The sequence below is a fragment of the Oenanthe melanoleuca genome, chromosome 3 (assembly GCF_029582105.1).
Source record: "Oenanthe melanoleuca isolate GR-GAL-2019-014 chromosome 3, OMel1.0, whole genome shotgun sequence".
In the NCBI taxonomy this organism is placed as follows: Eukaryota; Metazoa; Chordata; class Aves; order Passeriformes; family Muscicapidae; genus Oenanthe; species Oenanthe melanoleuca.
This window is the reverse complement of record NC_079336.1, coordinates 81,447,965-81,455,684: the sequence shown is the minus strand read 5'-3', so window position 1 is coordinate 81,455,684 and position 7,720 is coordinate 81,447,965. Positions and strand designations below refer to the sequence as shown.

Sequence of the window (7,720 nt, the reverse complement as noted above, 5' to 3'; positions counted from 1 at the left end):
TTTTCCTTTACTTCTTTGTACCTTGAAGGTGCATTGGAGGAACTGATTGAAAAAAGGGAGAGTCAAAGATTGAAACAAGTCAGAAATACAGGAAGCTAACATAGAAAATAGTTTATGACTGAAACCCTGTTGTTATAGCACTGAGAGAAGGTGAATGACATCAGGAGGTTGAAGAGCCCAAACTCTTATCAGAATAATGGGGTCTTAAGGGAGATATTAGTGTGCCATCAGAACACAGATATTTTGCCTTTTCATTTACTTTCCTCCCTGTCTCTACTCTTTTTTCAAGGACCTTTCACACCCCAGCACTATGCAGCATCACATCATGTCTCTGTCTGTGCTTTCACATGTTTGTGTCTTCACACTTGCACAGACAGTGGGATACATGAAGCTTTCCTGAGCTGAAATAGGTACATTCAGACCCATAGAGTCAATTTATAAAGCAGATCAAGCTAGATTGCCATAATCCTATAAATCTATATATTGACCTTGTGAATTAGAGCCTTCTGTAAGCTACAGATAGGATAGTAAGGATTTGCCAGCGTGGGCTTGGAATGATTGCATTACTCACAGGTAAATAAACTGAGTTGTCTCTAAGAACAAAAGGAATGGCAACAAGGACTCAGCAGCAGATGGCGTTCAGTCTCTAAGCAGCCATCAGGCTAAAAATCTGTGTCTGTATTTGTGTTAAGGAGTGAGGAAAGGATTAAATGAGGCCAGCCAGTGTAGCAGTGGTGCCTTTTCATATGTACCATGGACAAAGTCATGTCACTAATAAAGTTTGGATGGGATCACCCATTAGATGCTTTTTTTCCTTGGTTACAGGCTGTGATTTTTGAAAATGCCTTCTTGGTGCTAGTTTTACTACTGCTCCTGCACACAAAGCAACAGTTCATCCAGCCAGTTCCCTCACCCAAGCAGCACCTGGCATTCTGCAGGGGTGGCAGAGTGCTCCACACGAGGCACGGGGCTTTATGGCCACCTTTTCTGCTCCATGTCCCTCTCCTTTCCCTGGTTTGCACTATCCTACCAGACCTAATCCAGAGTCACAGACGTAAGAGCTTTATCCCACTGCTGTCCTGTCCTCAGTGGTTCATCTCAGGCTAATCCAGTGTCAGTATAAAAACAGGTTTCTCACTTTGCAGAGGGGCTTTCAGCAGCTTCTTACTGGATCCAGACAGCAGGAGCTGCGTGGTGCCAGAGGCAGGGCTCTGGTGGACCCTTGGCTCTTGGAAAAGCAAGAAAACCAGTGAAGAAGCCTGGAATGTTCTCTAGCCTCTTCCATCTGTGCACTGATTCTGGAATATGAGTCAGCTCACAACATAGTGTGAGCAGAGAAAGGAGAATTTGCCGATTTTTGCTCATGAGGCGAATAAGGTGTAATTCCATAAAGGCATAAGTGTATCTATTTTAAAAATTGAAGACATTTCAGTGACTTTATATTGTGAAGTTCAGATGAGTTAGAAATTATCTATGTCAGGATACTGTCACTGATTTCAGCTGAAAATCCTCAGGGTTTCTGTGAACTTAAACACTCCAAGAAGTGTCAAGATCGGCATCTACATCCAAACAAAAATCCTGGGGAAAAGTGATGCCTGTGTTTTGCTATAGGTCATGTGGCCTGGCCTATCCAAGGTAAAAAGCCAGGAATCCTGACTCTAGCTCCTAAAATGCTATTTCAGCCAGTTTTCACTTCTATACATAGCAATGGGAAAAAAACATCACTGTGGCCAAACTGCAGAGGAGAATTTGTTCAAATCCTAGGAACACTGTGGTGCATCTGTGTGCTCTTTCCTTCTGGCTCATGGGCTGTTTCATGTGGTTAATGGCTTGGCAGAGGAAAAATTGATTAGGGTGAGCAGCTTGTGAATCTCAAAGCATTTTGATTTTCAATTTAGATAAATATCAGAAAGGTCAGATGCTTCTAAGGAATTCCTTCCATCGCTTAACTGGAGAAATCAAATTGACAGGTGTGTCGTGTAGAGAACTACACTGCAAATTGTATCAGAAGTGTCAGGTGGAACCATCTTTTTTCATACATAAGGATCTACCCTGATTATTTGAATCTGTAAGACATTTTTCTGATTTGATAGGAGAGCTGGCAAATTTCTCATGGGGAAAAAAAATCCTAACCTTTACACCTTTACTGATTTGGTGTCCTCGTTTGGGCTGAGATAGAGTTCTTTTTTTTTCTTTTTAACTTCTAGAGTGTTCTATTTTGGAAACTTAATAGTCCTAGACGTCTTTAGAAGTTTCCTAAATTCTAAAATTTATGCTGTATTGCCCAAGTTTTGCTCAGTCAATGCCCACCGGTCTCAAGTTTACAATTCTTACACCACGAGTGTGCTCCATCATCTGGTCCATAATCTGGTCCATCATCAGGAGACTCCTGCTTCTTCCACAGCCTTCTACCTAGACATGACTGCAGTTGAAATACTGGTTTGTTTTTTTTTTTTTTTTTTTTTGTCTCATTAAGCCATTGTTTTAGAAGTTACTGCATAATTAATAATTCAGAGTAATAACTTTTGAATGAGAATGCATTGTACTTTAGTATTTTAATCATTGCAGTTGTCCCTTGTTGAAGTTTCCTATAAACTTTTCAACTTTAGGGTCATGAAAGTTTCCAAAAAATAGATTATTCACTTCAAAGTCCTGGCAGGTAACAAAACTTTAGGAACAGGAGATTCTCTTACCAGATAAATAATGTTTTTAGTGGTAGTGGCTTCTAAAAACTTGTGGAAGCATTAGTATTGGGATGGCATCATGTTCTCTGATTGCCTTAGTCTTTCTGGCTTGACCTTCCTAAAGCATCTAAAAAAGCAGACCCTGAAATTAATCCATAACGTCAGTGTTTTAGTAAAAGAGTATTTGTTTATCTCTGCCCATCACCTTCCTGAGTTTCTAACATCAGTAGTAAATGTGGGTGTCAAAAAACGACTCCAGTGTTATGTACACATGATTTTCCCAATATTTTAATTCCCAGGGACAGAAGCATTTCAGATAAGGATATTTCAGCTCTCAACAGCATCAAAGATGTCCTGATACTGATACTAAGAACAACTACACCAAGCAGCTAGGAGGAGTAGAAGGCATCAGTGGAGGAGAAGATGGGTAGAAATTCTTCAAAAATAATTTGTTTATTTATTTCTTTTCAACAAGTGGTTTCAGTGTGTCTCTCACATTTGATTATTGGGCTTTTGATAGAATACAGAAGGAGATAGAAATCGTTGAACTGAGCATTTTGAGGAGAATGCATCAAGAAAGCCTGCAGAGATAGCAAGGTCCATCTGGGTAGCAGCTCTCTCTTTTATCTCAGGCATTTCTCAGCATTGCCCTGTAATGCTCTTACACTCAAGATCACTGAAGCAACAAGCAGAACCCAGGAAAGTTTCACACCCCTGGGAACTGAGAATTAGAAACAGACAGATCCACAAGCAAGGTGACCCTTTCTCTCTTGAGGCACTTTCAAAGGGGATCTGGAGGTGAAAGGTTTACTCTTTACCTTCAGTTTCTTCTGTGTGGATTTATTCTCCACTTGTAAACAAAGTTGTTGTCTAATAACATCTTCTATTTGAACATCCATTTTGCAAGTAGTAAAATGGCACCCTCATGCAAATTTACTGGAAATATTTATTCATTTCTAGAAGTGCTTAAGTGGGTTTAAGTGGAACCACTGTAATGAAGTTAGCGATGCTAGAGACTTCTGCTGCAGTGTGAGTGTGTTGTAGAAACAGAGGTGGATTTGGTGAATTTGTGCTGCCTTCTGTCCAAAAGCAGGCAGAAAGAAAAGCAGTAGAAAGACTTCCATTTGTTCACTTTTTATTTAATTTTCCAGATATTTATGTCATTAGGTTGTTTTTCCAGTACTTGCTGCTGATGGCTGAAAACTCCATGGATTGATATGGACCAGTACTAAGAATTTGTGAATGATTTGAGGTGAAGATTATTCTTGTACTTTGAGCTGTATAACATGGTATCAGTAAGAATAATAGGACCCCATTTCTGTGTGCAGGGCTTTGTGCCAGGCTGTGGGCAAGGTGGACCATGACCTGTGATCTCATTTTACAGATATCTGTATTCTGGCTCTGATATTCATGTGTTTCTCAGCAAGCTGCCAAGGAAAAAAAAAAAAAAAAGTGCAAAAAAGGAAAAACTTAAAAGACTGTGAATCATGTCTCAGGAGCTGCTAATGATGGCCCTTCAGCTGCTAGCACAATGCCTGTAAATGTCTATTTAGGAAAAGAGCAACATGAATTCTAATGCCAGTGATCAGCACTCTTATGGTTAGTAGTTACACATGTGGTGCCATTTTGTGAGGTTAAATCACATCTCTTCTTTCTCAGCTAAGTGTTCAGAATGATTTTGTCTTTTTTTTTTTTTTTTTTTTTTTTTTTTTTTCCATTGCTCATTAGAGAAATCAGAAGTGGGAAAAAGCTACTGCAGTTGATGTGTGCACACTCTGATAGTGGGAAAGATAGAACAGACTAGACTGTTCCACTTGAAAGGGATTTACAATGGTCTTCTGGTACAACTGCCTGACCAATTCAGGACGGACCAAAAACTAAAACACTTTGTTAAGGACATGGTTCAAATGCCTCTTAACCATTGACAGGCTTGGGGCATCAATCACCTCTCTAGGGTGTCTGTTTCAGGGTTTGACCATCCTCTCAGTAAAGAAATGCATCCAAATGTCCAGTTAACAGCTTTTCTCAGAAATGAGATGTACCTTATAATCCTTTTTTTTTGCCCAGCTGTATTCTTCCAACCAAATCCATTCACGATTTTTGTCAATATTAAAAAATATCAAGAACAACAAAATCCTATAAACAAATCAAAACTTATTTAATTTAAGTTAACTTGATTCTAATTCAGAATAGGAAGTATTTATCCTTGTTTTTCAAAGACTGATTTTTTTTTTCTCCTAGGCTTGGACTTTGTTTGCCAGAAGTCAGTCTTGAACACTGTTTCTCAAAACACATATTGTACTTTTGAGTGGAGTTGATTTGTTTCAATATGTAAACAAGAATTAGAGCTTTGGGCTCATGTTCAACCTCATCAGTATTGTTTGAAAGGCTTGGTACTTCCCCTGAAACTGTCTGGGATGGAAGACTCAAAATTGCCCAGGATAATTACATTTTTCTAGTAAACAACACTGAAGGAGGAGACCTCTATCCCTATAATATGTCACTAGAAGGTGTAGAGAGATCTGAGGTGTGCAGCTGAGACTTTTTGTTACAAGAGTTTTGAATGCTTAGATGGCTAAAGATGCCAAGTTTGAGATATTTATCAATTCCCAGTTTGTAGGTTTGGGTTTTTCCTGATGTAAAATACATTTAAGGAGTTGCTCCAGGAAAAGTATTGCTGACAGGAGTCTGCAGCCAAAAATAACTTAGTAAAGATTATGCTCCATTTCACCTATAAATAAAGTCTTATGTGGTCATTATCTCATCCCTTCAGTAGTTCTGCTCCTCAGTATAGTCCCTGACTCTGATTGCAGTTAAACTCTCCAGGCAGGGGATGTTTCCTGTTTCCTTCTCCTCTCTACTAATGTTTCCTATGGGACACTCCAGCTTCACAGGGAGTGTCCCAGTAAGGTGGATCACAGGTGTGCAGATCAAAATTGTTGTTTGGAGAAAGCATGTCCCCAGCAGTGCCCTGAACTCACAGAGCAGGCTCACTTGGTAGATGTCCCAACATTACAAAACACTCTTTTCCCTCCTTTTAGTCCCACTATTACTTAATTCTTCATCATTTCATTAGCCAGAAAGAGGTCTAGACAATGGAATACTTGCAGGTCAAATGCCATGCCAAAGCATAAATACCCCAAACAATAAACCTGATCTAAAACGAGTTCCATTTCAACTGAGGGGAGGACTTCTGTAGCAGCAGTCAGGTAGCAAGCTCAGAGTGTCCCACCAAACCACCTGCCTCAGGAGGTGGGACAGCAGGCAGGCAGGCAATTGGGCAGCATTTCCTTGCCAGTACTGCTCCTGCAGATTTCAGATACATGAAGTGGTGGTTTTTCAGCATAAAATAATTCTGTGGACACTTCCGTGCAGCTGCTGCTCTGACAATGGTGATTGACAGAAACAGGCTGGGAAATGTGCTCAGAGCTCAAAAGAAAGGCTGAGGAAGGCAAAGAGAGTGCTAAGATGGGGTGGGAGGAGGAGCTGTGTTGAGCAGGAATCTGTGAGGGAGTTTTAGTATTCCTAATGCTTTGATCATGTAGAAGAAGCCCTTTTCCAAAGCCCTCTCAACCCTTGTTTCTCTTATTTGGTGGAAAAAACAAATCCAATGACAACAACCACTGTTCACTGTCTAATATGTTTTTCACTCTATCAAATACTAGTTTTTAAAATTAATAATTCAATTAATTTCTTTGCCTGTCCTTCCTCACTTGCTCATATTGTATTCTCATGCTAGAATAAACACTTTCTATTCTGAGCTCTGAAAGACCATGTCACCTTGTTAGGTATAGATTTAAAAGCAAATCACATATCATTTCTTTCACCAGTGATTTTGTCATGCATAAAGAGACATCTCTGAACATGATTATGTATGTACATTTTGTTTATACCTAATGGGCTTTTTTGTGGCACTAAGAAATCCATGAAGGTTTCTATCTGACTCTTGAGAAATTTGGTACCAAACTAACAGGGGGAAATCAATGGGGATGCTATTTTCACCCTGACCACTGCTTTGACTTTTTAAGTTTTCTTATTGAAAAATGCCAATGTCCTAGCAGTATTTTGTTAAGGGATATTTGGATATTTTGATTGAGCCCAGAATATGAAATCAAAGGGGATTTTTATTGGCTCAATATAAATAACTTATACAGAGCATAGCACCCTTCTCTGCTGCATAGATTGCAAAAGAGCAATACAGATCTGCACTTTTAATGTTATAACACAGAACTTGTAGAAGACAGATGTGCAAAGCTAGATTTTTAGTCATTCACAATCTGTTAGTAAGATATGGAAGATTTCCCCAAAATAATATTATCATCAACCATTTTGTTTATATACATATTCTGAGCCATATTTGCTGTAAATATGGGCTCTTTAAAATTAATTTAGTTATGTTTAGCCCTATGAAGTGGGTTGCATAAGGACAGCAGAATTTTGTGTTTTAACGTGGCAGAGAGAGTGTCCTCTTGCTGTGTACTTATTCACAGCCCAAACTTCATCACTGGCATGTTCATCATAAAATCCTGACAGTCTTTTAAGATGTCTGCTCCCCACAAGTGTTCCTTGAAAAAATAACTTTCATCTTCTCTTTTATCTAAGGTCACTTAGGTATTTGCAAGGGTTCATTTGTGCAAATGGTCACCTGATTTCCTCTTTTGATCACTTGAAACAGGAGAATAGAGAGAGATTAGACTTTGCATACACTTAGCTGCTGTTAACATTGGGGAAACTGTCATTAGGAACAAAAAAACTCTGCAAGTTGCTGCAAACAACAGACCTGATATGCAGTATTTATGAATGAATGAATAGTGCATCTAGGATTTTTGTTTGTTGCTTTCTGGTTTATTCCATTCCCAATGGGATTTATGCTATGTGGATGCTTGGACTACTGGAAGATTACTACATACCAACATAATTATGATATTTTTTTTGTCCAGAAAAAATATTTTGTGGCATATTCCACAGTGTAAAAATTTGGTGATGCCTTTTATTTATTTTTGTACAATTCTGAATGACAGAGAGCTCAAGAAAGA

At 39.0% G+C, this 7,720-nt stretch overlaps 1 protein-coding gene across 2 annotated transcripts in view; it reads left to right on the top strand.

The window, feature by feature from the left end:
* Nucleotides 1–7,720, top strand: part of LRFN2 (leucine rich repeat and fibronectin type III domain containing 2) — a 237,534-nt gene that overhangs the window by 134,673 nt on the left and 95,141 nt on the right. The window lies entirely within an intron of this gene.